The sequence below is a fragment of the Hemiscyllium ocellatum genome, chromosome 15, assembly GCF_020745735.1.
Source record: "Hemiscyllium ocellatum isolate sHemOce1 chromosome 15, sHemOce1.pat.X.cur, whole genome shotgun sequence".
NCBI lineage: Eukaryota > Metazoa > Chordata > Chondrichthyes > Orectolobiformes > Hemiscylliidae > Hemiscyllium > Hemiscyllium ocellatum.
Window position 1 is genome coordinate 51,903,472 of NC_083415.1, and position 19,394 is coordinate 51,922,865.

At 41.7% G+C, this 19,394-nt stretch overlaps 1 protein-coding gene across 5 annotated transcripts in view; it reads left to right on the forward strand.

The window, feature by feature from the left end:
* Positions 1 to 19,394, forward strand: part of LOC132822980 (nuclear receptor coactivator 3-like) — a 261,185-nt gene that overhangs the window by 130,475 nt on the left and 111,316 nt on the right. The window contains exon 1 of one of the 5 annotated variants that reach the window (XM_060836470.1): positions 4,838 to 4,889. The exons of 3 other annotated variants lie outside the window; for them this stretch is intronic. The gene's annotated coding sequence lies outside the window, so the exon portion shown is untranslated. Of the gene's footprint in view, positions 1 to 4,837; positions 4,890 to 15,032; positions 15,052 to 19,394 lie in introns of those variants that run through there. One more of the 5 variants, XM_060836471.1, reaches the window with a different exon arrangement.

The window sequence follows — 19,394 nt, forward strand, 5'->3', positions numbered from 1 at the left end:
ATTTAGAAATCACAAACTGAACCTACTCTAATTTCCAAGATTAACCTCGGGTCGATGATGCCTGTTCCCTGCCTTCAGAATAATTGTTGAGGCTTGAGAGAAGGGTGCAGTCATAAGATGCTATATACCAGTTTCCAAAATGAAAATAAATGGTTGACATAAATAATGTGTGACTTACACTTAAGTAGCACTTCATGACATTCCATGCTTTACAACTGATATGCTTTTGAAGTTTAGTCACTGTTGTATTGAAGGAATAGTTGATCTCATATGTTGTATTTAGCCATTGTTTTAGTTATACTAATTATTCTGGAGTAATTGGAACTTTTTTTATTATCAGATTCTTTTTAAGCAGGTAATACATGATAACATATTTGGGAGCTCTTAGTTAATCCTACAATTTTTCTCTGGCTTGTCTGTTTTTTTGTGGCTGATTTTGGAATATACATTATAGCATTGCTTCCTGCTACTATTTCGAATCAAATGGTTTGATGTTTTCTGCTACACTCTCATGCCTCTGAGTCCTCCCCATGACTCATTTGCTGTGAAATTGGTGAAAGACTAGTTTCTTGGCTGTGCCTACTCTACCTATGCCGGAGTCTTATGCGTTGTTATTCCATGACGTTTGCAGATTTCAGTCACACTTTCACTTATCGAGCTTTTACGTACTGAAAGCTGTAACTCATCACAAGTGAATAACAATATACCAAACATTGAACAGTACAGCACAGGAACAGACCCTTCGCCCCACGCAGTTGTGCCAAACATGATACCAAGTTACAGTAATCCCTTCTGTCTGCATCTGGTCTATATCCCAGTTACGACACAGCGGTGAACCCTTCTGTTAATTAAACTACACACCCAGAAAAGCTCACCTCACTTTGTGATCTGTTAAAGCATGAGTGACAGAACTCCCAAATTCCACTATTTAAAGAAAATAGTATCAATTTATTCTTTAACTCCAAAAGTGAACATTAAGCAGCAACTATTCACTACTCTAATCCCCCCTTTCTCTTAACTGCTTATTACCTGCCTCCAACTCTTCAACAATATACTGTTCCAATAAAACTCTTATTAAAATTACATCAACTTAATTTCAAAACAATACAGCTTTGGTGTCTTTCTTCCTTTGGCTGAAGATCTCCCAAGGTCGCTGTCTTTGTTTTACTGCGAATATGTTTCATGTGAAAAGGTACCTTTTGACAATGTGTTTCAATATCTTGGGTCTTTCTCGACGGCAGTTACTTGTCTTTCAAACGGCCTGCCTTTTTTTTTAATACCCCAAACATCGGATCATCTCATTGGTTCAATGTTTGCAAAATAATAAATTCAGACTCAGTTGGGTTTTAGTATACTGGGGCAAAATTTAAACTGTTTAAATTTGAATTGTTGTCAAAATAGCAACCAACTCGGGTATCTATTTCGCAGTGAAATGTTACTTATTTTCAATTTTCCAGTGCGCTCTGAGATTGCTCTTGTAAGCTCTCCATTCAGAACTGCATGCTCTCGCTCTCGCACTCTCACTCTCACTCTCACTCTCTGACTCTCTCTCTCTCTGTCTCTTTTAAAGGTACAGTACATGCATTCAACTTCATAACAGTCCCTCCCTTCCTTGCTTATTCATGTGCTTATCTAAAAGCCCCTTAAGATATCAGTAAGTAGCAATGAAATTAGTTGAGCCATAAGTTCAAAAACTGTACAAATGCAAATTGGATAATCAACAGCTAGAATTTTTTTTAAAAAGCGAAATGAGCAAATTGCTGAAAAATTTTCAAACTCTTTTGAAGTCATCTTAGTTTCAATGTTAAACTGAACAATAATACTGGAGATAAAATTTTAAGAAATCAACTGCAATGATCCAGTAATAGCATTTTTCTATGCTTGAATCAATATTTTTCTTTGACACCTGTGATATGAGTTAAGGGAGCTTGTGTGTGCTGGAATTCTTAAAAAAAAATGAAAGGAGTTTATTAGTGACTTTTTAAAAACTTCTGAAAATAGCTTCTAACTTGGTTTTCTTTAAATTATTACTTTGGAAATAATTTTGGGAATAAATCATAGTTTGTAGTCACTGAAAAATTACCGAGGAAAACATTTTCAGTATTTCAGTAGAACAGGCATAGATGAGGAATTAATGTATGAAAAGGAATTCTTTGGGAACTAAGGAAACCACAAGATATTTGACTGCAAGCCCCAGGGTCCCATTATGGTTGGGAAATTAAGATAAAGTAAATGATTGAAATGGGAGTTGATTTGGATGTGTAAAATAAAAGGAAGACCTATTAGAATGGAGGTAAGGAGAAGCTTCTTCAGCTAGAGAGTGGTGAATCTATTGAATTCATTGCCACAGAAGGCTCAGAGGCCAGCCTATTGAGTTTTTTAAAACGGAGATAGGTTCTTAACGGTGGCACAATGGTTAGCACTGCTGCCTCACAGCGCCTGAGACCCAGGTTCAATTCCTGCCTCAGGCGACTGACTGTGTCGAGTTTGCACATTCTCCCCGTGTCTGCGTGGGTTTCCTCCGGGTGCTCCGGTTTCCTCCCACAGTCCAAAGATGTGCAGGTCAGGTGAATTGGCTATGCTAAATTGCCCGTAGTGTTAGGTAAGGGGTAAATGTAGGGGTATGGTGGGTTGCACTTCGGCGGGTCGGTGTGGACTTGTTGGGCCGAAGGGCCTGTTTCCACACTGTAATGTAATCTAATCTAATCTTAAGTATCAAGGGGATTAAGGATTACTGGGAGAAAGTGGGACAATGGAATTGTGAAACGTATCAGCCATGATTGCATAGTGGAGCAGACTCAGTGGACTGAATGGTCTAATATCTGCTCCTATGTCTTATGGTCTTATTTCATAGTTAAAAATGGATAATATTAAATGAAATAACTGAATAAAATTGAGAGCATTGGTCCCTGAGTCAAATTGGCAGCTATCAATTTTACACCATGATCACATCTACAGGCCTTGGTGCATCTACCTGCCACATGTCCATTGGCTGCCTCTGTAGGCTGTGGTGGAAGGACTTCTGATGAAATATTGTGAGATGTTAGCATTATATTGTCACTGGCAAGCAACATCAGCTTTATGCCTCCAGTTCACGATGGAGTTACTGTTGCTACATCATAGTGCAGCTACATCATTTTCAAGTAAATGACTGACATGTAAGTCAGCATCACCTCTTTGATTTTCTTATCCTCGCAAGAGCAATAGAAACTGTATATGGTTGTCCAGAAACTACAATGTGACTATTGATGGCAACAATCAATTTCTTGTATATTTGCCTCACTTTGTGCTATGTCTTAAACATCACTAATTAATCTGTGCTGCTATTGGAAAATTGCTCTCTCTAGCCTACAGTGACAGAAGAGGAATGAAATCCAGAGAATGCTTGCTGTGAGCCTTTCAGCAAAGTGTGCAGTATAATATAGGTGACCGATGTGTGTAAGTGTGTGTGGTTCTGAGAAAGGGAAGAAGTATTGGGACCAAATGGACGCTGGTCCCGAACTAACAAATGTGAGACCTGTGTCTTCCCCTTTTCCCTGCTTTATTGTGTTATGTTAGTATGTCACCCTAAAAGGAACTAGAGCTTTTAGATACAAAAATGTTTTGTTCAGGTCTGATGGAACAAGAAAATAAACAACTCTCAATTGAAAGATAAAGGATACAATGAGACATTTTGTAGATTAATCCAAATGTCAATAAGAGATTGCATGAGGCAGCTACTTTATAGTGAAATTACATATGAAATTATGAAAAATGTAGCAAGACATTAGTTGAAGGCTGAATCATGAATGCATGTTATGCTGAGGGGTAAGTTGACTGTCGATGCTATAAAAAGAGTATGAGCTTGATTGAAGTCGGCTAGTGAATTGGAATAGATTGGGAAACAACTCTTGGTTGCATTTCCAAACTGATAGTTGGAATTATTATATAGGCTTACTTTAGTTGATTCCAAAGTCTACCCTTCTGCAGCCACTGCAGCTTAGGAAGTAGGAAGTCATGCAGTGCAATCTTTTAGACGGTGCTTAAGAGTGCAAACAGGGCAACTCTCATGCACCTGTTTGTGGAAGATTGACCACTTCACCAGGCATAAAATGGGCACTGATATTGCACTATTTTGTCACTGCCCACAAATTAATGTTATTCCTCCTTGTTCGATTTTTTTTTGCTGGATAGTTTATTCTCTCCCTGTCCTTCTTGGTCTTTAAATTCTGTAAAATTCGGCAGAAACCTTTTAAAGATTGTAGTCTCCAGGTTTTCTCTCCTTCTGTCTGGCCAAGAAGGAGAGAAAAGTTCCTGCATAAAGCATAATCTTCACTTGAATCTCTATTGCTGTGCTTTTAATGAATTGATCTAATGGTATCCTATTAAGATAACCATTAAAACTATAATTTTTGCATCAGCACTTAAAATCCTGTAGTACCTTCCTAAATTTACAGCAATACATGTTAAAGTAATTCACACAAATTTCATCATTACACTAAAATTATGTCACAAGCCAATTTAACAGATATGTACTTGCAATATCTTATAAACAACTGAGATGAATGATCAATCGTATTAAGGTGGTATTGTTTAAGGAATAAGTGTTTATTGTCACACTTTGGGAAATAGGGTTATCACTTTGCCAACTACAAAGTCAAGACATCAATGCCAAGAAACATCATTTTCTTAATATTGCATTCAAATGTCAACCCAAAATATGTGCTGAAGTGTGACATGTAGCTGGAAATCTTGAGATAACCCAACTTTACATATCATGCCGAATTCTTTTTCCGTTTAGGTACAGCTGGAAAATGTTGCCATTTTATGGCAGACAATCGAAGACTTCAGGGGAAACGTTCCTAAACACTCTTGTGTCCGTGAACCTTAACAATTGCCTTTGTGTCATGGTACGTGCTAATACTAATCATAGTTCAGACTCAATGCTGAGTTTCACTTCACGCTAATTGAATTGATTGTTTTTTGCCTCAGGCCAGAAATCAGAATTGGCTCCTGACTCCAACTTCCTTTCCAGTAGCTCACTCTGTTGAGCTACTGCTCCAATCCAGTGACTGGTTCAGTAATTGCCCCTCATCTAAGCACCAAGTTCCACATTCAGTAGAGAAATAACTTTTCATTATTTATGATATCATAATTTTCAACAGGTGTTTTGACCTTCATTTTAATTTAATGTCATCAAATATGACTCTATGACTCTAAAATTGAAATTCCCTGTGGTAATTCAATGAATTTTTTTTTACACCTTGTCCAATATCTTGACATCTTCCCAAAATCACATGCCTGAACGACACACAGTAGTCTGTTCCCTTTATGATGTGTATATATTTAATGTTCTTTTTGTTTTAATACCCAATTTCCCTCTTTAAGAAAACAGGAATCAAAAATATTTTTCCTTTTTAAATAGCTGTTTAAATTTCTTTCTGATACTTTTATTAAAAAGCCTGTCTAAAATATACATAAGCCACTTTGTTCTTTTTCTGATGTTTCCTATTTCTTAAAACTGTGCTCTCTTTACTGTTGCTACATAAACACAATAAAATTATATCTTGCATTTATTTGTCCAGTCTATTAACGAGTCCTTGACTTCCTAAACTTGCTTTTTCATCTTTATAGTTAAATATTCTCCTTGTTTTTGTATGATGTGCACAGTTTGATATTATACAGCCTGTACTAAAGGCCAGATCATTTATTTATTGTGTATCAGGAAGAGTAGTCAGCTCCTGGAGGACAATCCCACTTACATTCTTTCTTCTTTTGAAAACCATTCATTAACTAGACAGAGCATAGAACATAGAACATTACAGCACAGTACAGACCTCAATGTTGCACTGACCTGTGGGACCAGTCTAAAGCCCATCTAACCTATACTATTCCATTTTCATCCATATGTCTATCCAATGACCATTTAAATGCACTTAAAGTTGACGAGTCTATTATTGTTGCAGACCGTGCATTCCACACCCCTACTACTCTGAGTAAAGAAACTACCTCTAACTTCTATATCTATTACCACTCAATTTAAAGCTATATCCCCTCATGCTAGCCATCACCATCCAAGGAAAAAGACTGTCACTGTCCAATCTATCTAATCCTATGATTATCTCTTATGCCTCAATTAAGTCACCTTTCAACCACCTTCTGTTTAACGAAAACAGTCTCAAGTCCCTCAGCCTTTCCTCATAAGACCTTCCCTCCATGCCAGGAAACATCCTAGTAAATCTCCTCTGAACCCTTTCCAAAGCTTCCATATCCTTCCTATAATATGATGACCAGAACCGAATGCAATACTCCAAATGTGGCTGCACCAGAGTTTTGTACAGCTGCAGCATGATCTCATGGTTCCGAAACACAATCCCTCTCCCAATAAAAGTTAATACACCTTATGCTTTCTTAACAACCCTATCAACCTGGGTGGCAACTTTCCAGGATCTATGTTCCTGGACACTGAGATCGCTCTGCTCATCTACACTATCAAGAATCTTACCATTGGCCCATTACTCTGCATTCCTGTTACTCCTTCCAAAGTGAATCACCTCACATTTTTCCCCATTAAACTCCATTTGCCATCTCTCAGCCCAGCTCTGCAGCTTATCTATGTCTCTGTGTAACCTACAACACCCTTTGTCACTATTCACAACTCTATCAACTCTAGTGTCATCCACAAATTTACTAACTCATCCTTCTCCGCCCTCATCCAGATCATTTATAAAAATGACATACAGCAGTGGACGCAAAACAGATTCTTGCAGTACCCTATTAGTAAGTGAACTCCAGGATGAATATTTCCCATCAACCACTACATTCTGTACTCTTTCAACTAGCCACTTTCTGATCCAAACCGCTAAATCACCCTCAAACCCATGCCTGTGTATTTTGTGCAATAGCCTACCATGGGGAACCTTATCAAATGCCTTGCTGAAATCCGTACACATCATATCAACTGCTTTACCCTCATCCACTTGTTTGGTCACCTTCTCAAAGAACTCGATAAGGTTTGTGTGGCATGACCTACCCTTCATAAAACCGTTTTGACTATCCTAATCAACTGATTCCTTTCTAGATGATGATAAATCCTATCTCTTATAACCCGTTCCAACAATTTACTCATGACCGAAATAAGGCTCACTGGTCTATAATTACCAGGGTTGTCTCTACTCCCCTTTTTGAACAAGAGAACAACCTTTGCTATCCTCTAGTCTTTTGGCACTATTCCTGTAGACAATGACGACATAAAGATCAAAGGCAAAGACTTGGCAATCTCCTCCCTGCCTTCCCAGAGAATCCTAGGATAAATCACATCTGACCCAGGGGATTTAATACATTTCACACTTTCCAGAATTGCTAACACCTGGTGCGTATGCACCTCAATCCCATCTAGTCTAGTAGCCTGTACCCCCGTATTCTCCTTGATCATCTTGTTCTGGTGTGAATACTGACGAAAAGTATTCATTCAGCATTTCTCCTCTCTCCTCTACTTGTTTCTTTTCTATCAATCACATTTTGGAAACATGTAAATAACTTGAACTGTATTTCCTATACAGATACCAGTACACTTTTGCTAGTTTAAAGAACTCTTTTTTTTAATTTTTAAGACACAATTTGTCTTTTGCCAAATAAGTATTTTATCTCATTATCAACGGGAAGATCAACATGAGCTTGCTTTAGCCATGTAGTCTATAATTAGTTTATTTATTCCTTTCTCCCATTTTATACATGACAATCTTGATTATCTAAGGATGTTTGAAAGATTTGGTGGTAGAGATTCAAAACATTTCTACACTAATTTCCCTTGACATTTTTGTTGAACTGTTTTTATTCTGCCTTCACCTGTTCTGCATTTTTCGCATTTTTGGGCATTGTCTCTTACTATTTTGCTTTCCAAACTATTTAGCCTAGTTCCCTTTTCATCCTTCTCTTAATTGACTTTTTCCAGTTAGATACTTAAGTCTCTTACAGTTTTTATTTTTGCCTTTTTCATTTTTTACATCCAAACTTCCTTGTTATATTCATTGTTTTCTAGATGTTCTCTATAGTTTGTCTAGTTATCTTGTTAATTTCCTGGAAGTAGATCCAGCACTCCTTGCCTTGTCAGATTAAACTCCAAATGATAGCAAATAAATCAATATCACATTTTAAGATCCTCTGTGTCTTTTGTGTCATATACCACCCATGCTGGTCTCCATACTCATGTTCTGTGTCTTTCTCCTTCCTTGCGTTTTTGTGACAATCACAGGAGAATACCTCCAACAGAAACAGTATCACAATGCTATTTTCTACACTAGACATCCAAGAATATATCTAATACTTGTGTTCTGATTCTATGTCCACTAATACATTATGGGTTGAAACTGCAGACATCTTCAGCTTGATGCTTTACAATAGTAAGAGGACTCCATTTTGTGCTGAAATAAAATTCAAGTCCATGCCTTCAAGGTGAAATCTCCTACAACATCAAGTCTGCACATGTTACATTTACATTTGGTTCTGTTGGTACTTGAGTTGTCTTTTGAGTAAGAATTACCTCCAATATTTCTTCTGTGTCACTTTGCTGCAAGTTAGCAGTTCCACATAAAACTGCATTATTCTTGGCTCTTAAATACATAACTTAAAGCCAAAAGCAAAAGGCCTGTACTCCGAGTCATACAGCAAAGAAATAGACCCTTTGTCCAACTCATCCATTACAAACAAGTTTCCCAAACTAAATTTGTCCAACTTGCCTGTGTTTGGCCCATATCCTGTGAAATCTTTCCTATTCATGTACCTGTGCAAGTGTCTTTTTTTTAATGTTGTAACTGAACCTGCATCTGCCACTTCCTCTGGCAGTTCCATTCCATTTATGAACAACCATCTATGTGAAAAGTAGCCCCTCAGGTCCCTTTAAAATGTTTCTCCTCTCACCTTAAAATTATGCAATTTAGTTTTAAACTCCTCAACGCTTTAGAAAAGACCTTTGCTACTCACCTTATTTATGACCCTCAAAGTTTTATAAACCTCTCCGAGGTCACTCCTCAAACTCCTATGCTTATAACTCAAACCCTCCAGTCCCGGCAACATCCTTGCAAATCTTTTCTGCATGGATTCTGGGTAATCCAAGATGGAGGACAGGAAAAATTTCTGGCTGTAAGAGCTGCTCCTTTTTCTGAGGTATTTTAGGTTTTTAGATTAGATTACTTACAGTGTGGAAACAGGCCCTTCGGCCCAACAAGTCCACACCGACCCGCCGAAGCGCAACCCACCCATACCCCTACATATACCCCTTTAGCATGGCCAATTTACCTGACCCGCACATCTTTGGACTGTGGGAGGAAACCGGAGCACCCGGAGAAAACCCACGCAGACACGGGGAGAACGTGCAAACTCCACACAGTCAGTCGCCTGAGGTGGGAATTGAACCCAGGTCCCTGGCGCTGTGAGGCAGCAGTGCTAACCACTGTGCCACCGTGCCGCCTAAGTGTTGGAGGTGATTTCCTCAAATCCCAGGAGCAGCAATTACTGTTTTATATGCTATTGCATTGTTTTGAAACTTTGGGGAAAAAAAAGTCAAAACAACTGCAGTTTTAAAAGGGAGAAAAGCAGACAAAGGAAGCACATGGTGAGGACAGTGCAGGAGAGAGAGAGAGAGAGAGAACCTGCACAGTTACCACCTTTGCTGTTTGAATTCGTGTATCGCTGGACATCGGAGTGCATCTGGGAAAATTAACAAACAGTGAAATTCACAACTAATCTTGGAGGAACTATTGGGCGAAGTTCACAGCACAGAATCAGATAAGTTAATTGTTGTTTTAAGTCTGTCCAAGAGAAGTGCTGCAGTAGTGAGTATAGTGGATTCTTTCTTGATTATATGTTTTTGGAGATAAGTCTCTTGATTAAACTTAAAATATAAGCCATAGCTATTGATTTAACCTAGGGCAGTGTTTGTAGAGGAATAAGACGGTGTTATTTTCTGGGTCTGTAGATTGTGAAGGAGCAAAAATGGCCTTTGCAATGATATGTACTTCTTGTCAGATGTGGGAGTTTAAAGAGAGTTCAAGGGTTACTGCGGATTATATCTGCCATGAATGCTGTTGGATGCGAATCTTATCAGATCGAGTGAATTGGTTGGAGAGACAGATGGAAGCGATAAGGAATTTGCAACAGCAACAGTATGTGATGGATGGCAGTTATAGGAAGGGGGGAACGTCTCAGATACAGTCACATAGATGGGTTAACTCCAGGAAGGGTGAGAGAGGTCGGCACCTAGGGCAGGAGTCTTTTGTGGGTATACCCATTTCAAACAGGTATGCTGTTTTGCAAAATGTAGGGGCTGATGGATTCTCAGGGGAACGTAGCACGAACAGCCAAGTTTCTGATATTGAGACTGGTTCTAATGCAACGAGGGGTAGGTCAGCTTCTAAGAGATCCATTGTGTTAGGGAATTCGGTAGTCAGAGATACAGACAAACATTTCTGTGGTCAGCAGAGAAAAAGCAGAATGGTGTGTTGTTTTCCTGGTGAACTGAAAAATGTGTTGCTGGAAAAGCGCAGCAGGTCAGGCAGCATCCAAGGAGCAGGAGAATCGACGTTTCAGGTATAATCCCTTCTTTAGGAATTCCTGATGAAGGGCTCTGGCCCGAAACGTCGAATTTCCTGTTCCTTGGATGCTGCCTGACCTGCTGTGCTTTAACCAGCAACACATTTTCAGCTTCTTTAGGAATGGGCTTATGCCTGAAACGTCAATTCTCCTGCTCCTTGAATGCTGCCTGACCTGCTGCGCTTTTCCAGCAACACATTTTTCAGCTCTGATCTCCAGCATCTGCAGTCCTCCCTGTGGTTTCCCTGGTGTCAGGATCAAGGATGTCTCAGAGAGGGTGCAGAATGTTCTCACTGGGGCGAGGGGCCAGCAAGAGGTCATTGTCCACATTGGAACCAACAATATAGGAAGGGAAAAGGTGAGATTCTGAAGAGAGATTACAAAGAGTTAGGCAGAAATTTAAAAAGCAAGTCCTCAAGGGTAGTAATATCTGGATTACTCCCAGTGCTATGAGCTAGTGAGGGCAGGAGCAGGAGGATAGAGCAGATGAATGCATGGCTGAGGAGCTAGTGTATGGGAGAAGGATTCACATTTTTGGATCATTGGAATCACTTTTGGGGTAGAAGTGACCTGTACAAGAAGGACAGATTGCACCTAAATTGGAAGGGGACTAATATACTGGCAGGGAAATTTGCTAGAACTGCTTGGGAGGATTTAAACTAGTAAGGTGGGGGAGTGGGACCCAGGGAGATAGTGAGGAAAGAGATCGATCTGAGACAGGTACAGCTGAGAACAGAAGTGAGTCAGTCAGGGCAGGTAGGGACAAGGGAGGACTAATAATTTATGTTGCAGACATTTCGTCCCCTGTCTAGGTGACATCCTCAGTGCTTGGGAGCCTCCTGTGAAGCGCTTCTGTGATGTTTCCTCCGGCATTTATAGTGATTCACAGAAGTGCTTCACAGGAGGCTCCCAAGCACTGAGGATGTCACCTAGACAGGGGACGAAACGTCTGCAACACAAATTCCCAGCTCAGCGAACAGAACCACAACAGAAACTACAGGGAGATGGTGAGGAAAGAGATTGATCTGTGACAGGTACAGATCATTTTAAAAATAGTTTGTTTTAAAAAATAATTTTAAAATAGTGATGGAAAAGGATAAACCAGATCTAAAAGTTGAAGTTCTAAATTGGAGAAAGGCCAATTTTGATGGTATTAGGCAAGAACTTTCGACAGCTGATTGGAGGCAGATGCTCGCAGGTAAAGGAATGGCTGGAAAATGGGAAGCCTTCAGAAATGAGATAACAAGAATCCAGAGAAAGTATATTCCTGTCAGGGTGAAAGGGAAGGCGAGTAGGTATAGAGAATGCTGGATGACTAAAGAAATTGAGGGTTTGGTTAAGAAAAAGAAGGAAGCATATGTCAGGTATAGACAGGATAGAGCGTGTGAATCCTTAGAAGAGTATAAAGAAAGTAGGAGTATATTTAAGAAGGAAATCAGGAGGGCAAAACGGGGACATGAGAGCTTTGGCAAATAGAATTAAGGAGAATCCAGAGGGATTTACAAATATATTAAGGACAAAAGGGTAACAAGGGACAGAATAGGGCCCCTCAAAGATCAGCAAGGTGGCCTTTGTGTGGAGCCACAGAAAATGGGGGAAATACTAAATGAATATTTTGCATAAGTGTTTACGGTGGAAAAGGATATGGAAGATATAGACTGTAGGGAAAAAGATGGTGACATCTTGCAAAATGTCCAGATTACAGAGGAGGAAGTGCTGGATGTCTTGAAACTGTTAAAAGTGGATAAATCCCCAGGACCTGATCAGGTGTACCCGAGAACTCTGTGGGAAGCTAGAGAAATGATTGCTGGGCCTCTTGCTGAGGTATTTGTTTCATCGATAGTCACAGGTGAGGTGCTGGAAGACTGGAGGTTGGCAAACATGGTGCCACTGTTTAAGAAGGGTGGTAAAGACAAGCCAGGGAATGATAAACTGGTGAGCCTGACCTCGGTGGTAGGCAAGTTGTTGGAGGGAATCCTGAGGGACAGGATATACGTGTATTTGGAAAAGCAAGGACTGATTCAGGATAGTCGACATGGCTTTGTCATGGGAAATCATGTGTCACAAACTTGATTGAGTTTTTTGAACAAGTAACAAAGAAGATTGAGGACAGAGCAGTAGATGCGATCTTTATGGACTTCAGTAAGGCATTCGACAAGGTTCCCCATGGGAGACTGATTAGCAAGGTTAGATCTCATGGAATACAAGAAGAACTAGCCATTTGGATACAGAACTGGCTCAAAGGTAGAAGACAGAGGGTGGTGGTGGAGGATTGTTTTTCAGACTGGAGGCCTGTGACCAGTGGAGTGCCACAAGGATCGGTGCTGGGCCCTCTACTTTTTGTCATTTACATAAATGCTTTGGATGCGAGCATAAGAGGTACAGTTAGTAAGTTTGCAGATGACACCAAAATTGGAGGTGTAGTGGACCGCGAAGAGGGTTACCTCCGATTACAACAGGATCTGGACCAGATGGGCCAATGGGCTGAGAAGTGGCAGATGGAGTTTAATTCAGATAAATGCGAGGTGCTGCATTTTGGGAAAGCAAATCTTAGCATTGCTTAGCAGGACTTATACCCTTAATGGTAAGGTCCTAGGGAGTGTTGCTGAACAAAGAGACCTTGGAGTGCAGGTTCATAGCTCCTTGAAAGTGGATTCGCAGGTAGATGTGATAGTGAAGAAGGTATTTGGTATGCTTTCCTTTATTGGTCAGAGTATTGAGTACAGGAGTTGGGAGGTCATGTTGTGGCTGCGCAGGACATTGGTTAGGCCACTGTTGGAATACTGCGTGCAATTCTGGTCTCCTTCCTCGTGGAAAGATGTTGTGAAACTTGCAAGGGTTCAGAAAAGATTTACAAGGATGTAGCCAGGCTTGGAGGATCTGAGCTACAGAGAGAGGCTGAACAGGCTGGGGCCGTTTTCCCTGGAGCGTCGGAGGCTGAGGATGACCTTATAGAGGTTTACACAATTATGAGGGGCATGGATAGGATAAATAGACAAAGTGTTTTCCCTGGGGCTGGGGAGTCCAGAACTAGAGGGCATAGGTTTACGGTGAGAGGGAAAAGATATAAAGAGATGTAAAGGGCAACCTTTTCACGCAGAGGGTGGTATATGTATGGAATGAGCTGCCAGAGGACGTGGTGGAGGCTGGTACAATTGCAACATTTAAGAGGCATTTGGATAGGTATATGAATAGGAAGGGTTTGGAGGGATATGGGCTGGGTGCTGGCAGGTGGGTCTAGATTGGGTTGGGATATCTGGTCGGCATGGACAGGTTGGAATGAAGGATTTGTTTCCATGCTGTACATCTCTATGACTCTATGACCCTCTCCAATTTAATAATCTCTTTCCAAAGCAGGGCGGCCAAAACTGTGCATAGTACTCAAGATGTGGCCTCACCAACACCCTGTACTACTGCAACTTAACATCCCATCTCCTATTCTGAATGGTCTGAACAACAAAGGCGAGCGTGCCAAGTGCCGCCTTTACCATTCTGTCTACCTATGATGCAACTTTCAATGAATTATGTACCTGAACCCTTGGGTATTTCTATTCTACAATACTCCACAGGGCCCTACCATTAACTGTGTAAATCTTGCCCTTATTTGTTTTACCAAAGTGCAACACCTCCCTTTTATTTAAGTTATACTCCATCTGCCACTCATTGGCCCAATTTATCAAAATCCCTTTGTAATCTTAGATAACCTTCTTCACTGTCTACAATACCACCAATTTTGGTGTTACTAGCAAACCTACTAACCATACCAACGTTTTTCCCCTCACCAGTATTCTCTTTTCCTTCAGATTTCAACTCCTTTCATGTACTAAGATAAGTTGAAAAGAAAATTACGATTGTATTGCTGGTAAGCTTATTGCTGTGCAGCGCAATGCGGCAAACCAAGTTGAAAATAGGTTTGAAGAAAACCTCTTTGTTTCTTGGAACTTAATTTTGAGAGTGTTCCATTTCAGTCAGTTAACCATTACCTATTGCTGTGCAAGATTGGAAAGCATTTTTGAAATTTCAGTGTTCCAATACTTAAAATCTATTTTTAAATAAGTTTGAATTTATGTTAAAAGTGTAATTCTATCAAAGTCAGCTGTAGTTAGTTAGACTGAAGTAAGTGCAAATATGAAAGTTGATATGACAAGTGGCACATTTTTCCGAATACGGTATGCCTGAATGTTGTGTGTGAAATCTGCAATTGCTAGTGAAATACTCTCAAGTACTTTAACTTATTTTTTACTCCAGGGAGCTTCCTGACTAGCATGTTTAGAAATCCATTGCATTGCTTGAAAGTTTCAAAACTAATCTGCTGAGAGGTTCACACGGAAGGCTGCTCAGCCATGATCTAATTGAATGACTGAAGAAGTTCAAGAGATTCAACTGTATATTGCTGTTCTCATGGGTCTTGTAACCAGATATGGACTGCCCACTGCCTCCCTGCCTCACTTCCCAATGTCTGAAGTAAAGTCTTAAGGAATTGTATGTGTGGACAGCTAAGTCATAATCCTTTAGTTTCATGGTTTATGATATTTTAAAGACAAAATTTTTAAGACTGTGTAACTTTTTTAAGTTGGGAATTAAATTATTGAGTGTAAAATAAATGCAAGCATTTGGTTGAGAAACCGATGACCAATCTTGAAGTGAATGCAATTTCAAATAATAGACCTGGGATATTTACAGTTAGGCGTTCATTTAGTAATGTCAACATTCAGAGGAAGAAAGCTAAAGAATGTATGACCCATTGTGCTTTAGGTAGAGACAGGAGGGCTTCATTTATTTCAGCAAGGGATTTAGATTATTCATGTAATTCACAGATCAAAGAAGAACATCTTACAAATAAGGGAGTTCATTGGTGGAACCATGAAATTTGGACAAAGGACAATTATTTTGTTTAGTGATATAATATGGGTCATATAAACAAAGGGGTTGCTTTGAAAATAAAAGATATTTACTTATGTTTAGAATGTCTCAAGAATCCCACATGCTACAGAGATGGCTGTAGGATTAGGGAGAATACTTTTGTTCATTTGTTTGCATGTATCTTTCTTCTCACAAGTACAGGTAGTCAGCACCGAGTAACAGAATTCATGAGGAATAAAGCTTGAAGCTAGAGGAAGAAATCTACAGTCACCCAGAAAGCAAAGCAAGCAGTTAGTTTGGATCTGTAGGGTTCTGGTTTGCAGGAAAAAGTGAGATCTGCAGATGCTGGAGATCAGAGCTGAAAATGTGTTGCTGGAAAAGCGCAGCAGGTCAGGCAACATCCAAGGAACAGGAGATTCGACGTTCCTGAAGAAGGGCTTATGCCCGAAACGTCGAATCTCCTGTTCCTTGGATGCTGCCTGACCTGCTGCGCTTTTCCAGCAACACATTTTCGGTTCTGGTTTGCAGTCAGTTATCTTCTAATCTTTAAGCAGTTCGAATAGCTCCCAGATCCGAATATAGACTCTGGGCTTGTTTAAGGAATGTGAAATGTTTCAGGACAAAAGAATATCTGCGTTTTTTGAAATATACAAGTTAATTTTAATACAAGAAAATAGGCAATGCAATAAATCAAAGAAATTGACACAGTCACTTAGGTAGGAGAACTTACGTAGGGGATCTCCCATCCACCACCTCCAACCTCATAGTCCCACAACCCCGCACCGCCTGTTTCTACCTCCTGCCCAAAATCCACAAACCTGAATGCCCCGGCCGACCCATTGTCTCAGCCTGCTCCTGCCCCACCGAACTCATCTCCGCATACCTTGACACGGTTCTGTCCCCTTTAGTCCAAGAACTCCCCACCTACGTTCGGGACACCACCCACGCCCTCCACCTCCTCCAGGATTTTCGCTTCCCCGGTCCCCAACGCCTTATTTTCACGATGGACATCCAGTCCCTGTACACCTCCATCCCCCATCACGAAGGACTCAAAGCCCTCCGCTTCTTCCTTTCCCGCCACACCAACCAGTACCCTTCCATTGACACCCTCCTTCGACTGACTGAACTGGTCCTCACCCTGAATAACTTCTCTTTTCAATCCTCCCACTTCCTCCAAACTAAAGGAGTTGCCATGGGCACCCGCATGGGCCCCAGCTATGCCTGTCTCTTCGTAGGATATGTGGAACAGTCCATCTTCCGCAACTACACTGGCACCACCCCCCACCTTTTCCTCCGCTACATCGATGACTGTATCGGCGCTGCCTCGTGCTCCCACGAGGAGGTTGAACAGTTCATCAACTTTACTAACACCTTCCATCCCGACCTCAAATTCACCTGGACTGTCTCAGACTCCTCCCTCCCCTTCCTAGACCTTTCCATTTCTATCTCGGGCGACCGACTCAACACAGACATCTACTATAAACCGACTGACTCCCACAGCTATCTGGACTACACCTTCTCCCACCCTGCCCCCTATAAAAACTCCATCCCATATTCCCAATTCCTTCGTCTCCGCCGCATCTGCTCCCAGGAGGACCAGTTCCAACACCGCACAGCCCAGATGGCCTCCTTCTTCAAGGACCGCAGATTCCCCCCAAACGTGATCGACGATGCCCTCCACCGCATCTCCTCCACTTCCTGCTCCTCCGCCCTTGAGCCCCGCTCCTCCAACTGCCACCAAGACAGAACCCCACTGGTTCTCACCTACCACCCCACCAACCTCCGTATACAACGTATCATCTGCCACCTCCAAACGGACCCCACCACCAGGGATATATTTCCCTCCCCTCCCCTATCAGCGTTCCGCAAAGACCACTCCCTTCGTGACTCCCTCGTCAGGTCCACACCCCCCCACCAACCCAACCTCCACTCCCGGCACCTTCCCCTGCAACCGCAGGAAATGTAAAACTTGCGCCCACACCTCCTCCCTCATTTCCCTCCAAGGCCCCAAGGGATCCTTCCATATCCGCCACAAGTTCACCTGTACCTCCACACACATCATCTATTGCATCCGCTGCACCCGATGTGGCCTCCTCTACATTGGGGAGACGGGCCGCCTACTTGCGGAACGCTTCAGAGAACACCTCAGGGACGCCCGGACCAACCAACCCAACCACCCCGTGGCTCAACACTTTAACTCTCCCTCCCACTCCACCGAAGACATGCAGGTCCTTGGACTCCTCCACAGGCAAAACATAACAACACGACGGTTGGAGGAAGAGCGCTTCATCTTCCGCCTGGGAACCCTCCAACCACAAGGGATGAACTCGGATTTCTCCAGTTTCCTCATTTCCCCTCCCCCCACCTTGTCTCAGTCGGTTCCCTCAACTCAGCACCGCCCTCCTAACCTGCAATCCTCTTCCTAACCTCTCCACCCCCACCCCACTCCGGCCTATCACCCTCACCTTGACCTCCTTCCACCTATCACATCTCCATCACCCCTCCCCCAAGTCCCTCCTCCCTACCTTTTATCTTCGCCTGCCTGGCACCCTCTCCTCATTCCTGATGAAGGGCTTATGCCCGAAACGTCGAATTTCCTATTCCTTGGATGCTGCCTGACCTGCTGTGCTTTAACCAGCAACACATTTTCAACTACGTAGGAGAAGAGTAGTACTTTAAAAACACTAACTAGATGAACACGATTAGAACAATATCCAACTGACACACGGAGAAAAACACCAGCGCTAATTTCAGACTCTTTAATCCGAATTCCTACTTTTCTGGTACCAATGCACTGTCACCACCCACCGTCACCTCCCTGCTAGCTACGTCAGAATTTTGGGGTTTTGGGAATTTAAGCTCACCACTGAGAGACACTGGGAGAAGGTGAGACCTGCAGATGCTGTTCTGGTGCTGGAAAAGCACAGCAGGTCAGACAGCATCCGAGGATCAGGTTGAGTTGATGTTTCGGGCATAAGCTCTTTATCAGGAACCACTAAGAAACACACCTTTTGAAGTGCACCTGGCTATTTCTGCTTGCCATACCCAGAGCCTAGATGAAGACTTTGGTCTGCATAAGTTTTTCAGTTTGGGTTGAGTCCACTGATGTGGTGAGGTGCATATTGGACCTACCTAGTAAGTACCTGGTTTTCTTTACTTTCTGATGGTTTTGTGGGATGGGTGTTTTACCTCCAGTTGTATCTGAGGACTTGTGGTGTTGATTGATTTGGTTGAGTCTGTCTTTAGTTCTGCTGGTTGTGGCTGGTTGCTGAGGTTTTTGCTTTTGGTTCTCTTGATTTAGAACAGAGTGTGTCTTGGAGCTCTTGATTGGATGGTGCTTGTTGGCTCCCCACCCCCAACAATGTTTTTTATTCGGAGGTTGAATGTCCATTATCTGTGTCGGCCCCATACTGTCTGCGTTGTGTAGCCCGAGGTGCGAAAGCTGTTTTGTGTGGGTCAGTTGGTCTTGGTTGATTTATTCTTTTAGAGCAGAGATATAAATTGGGATTTCAGGCTGAACAATACTCACAGATAGCAATCTCCATTCTCTGGCTAGCCGATTGTGTTGTGTATTCCCACAGAACTTGGTCCAGGTGCGCCCTTTTTAACAAAAAGTTTTGAAGAGTACAGGATTTTGTCCATTGCTTTAGATATTGGAGATTTTTGCTCGATCCTACAGATCAGTTAGGCAAAAAAATGAAAATATCTGGAGCTGTGAGGTAGCTGTAGGCCAGGGATATTTCTAACTTTCTCTTTTGCCAATACCATGGCTTGAGTTGAAAAGTCCCGGACCTTTCATGGGAAAATTTAGAATTGACCACAAGACAGAAGACAACCTTCAAGAACCTGTTAGGTAACCATAGAATTCCAGGGGGCAAGACATAATGGATTGGGGAAGGCTCATTAGAGAGGTTCAGTCTAAAGAATTTGAGATTGTGTTGTGCTTTTTGGTAAGATATGAA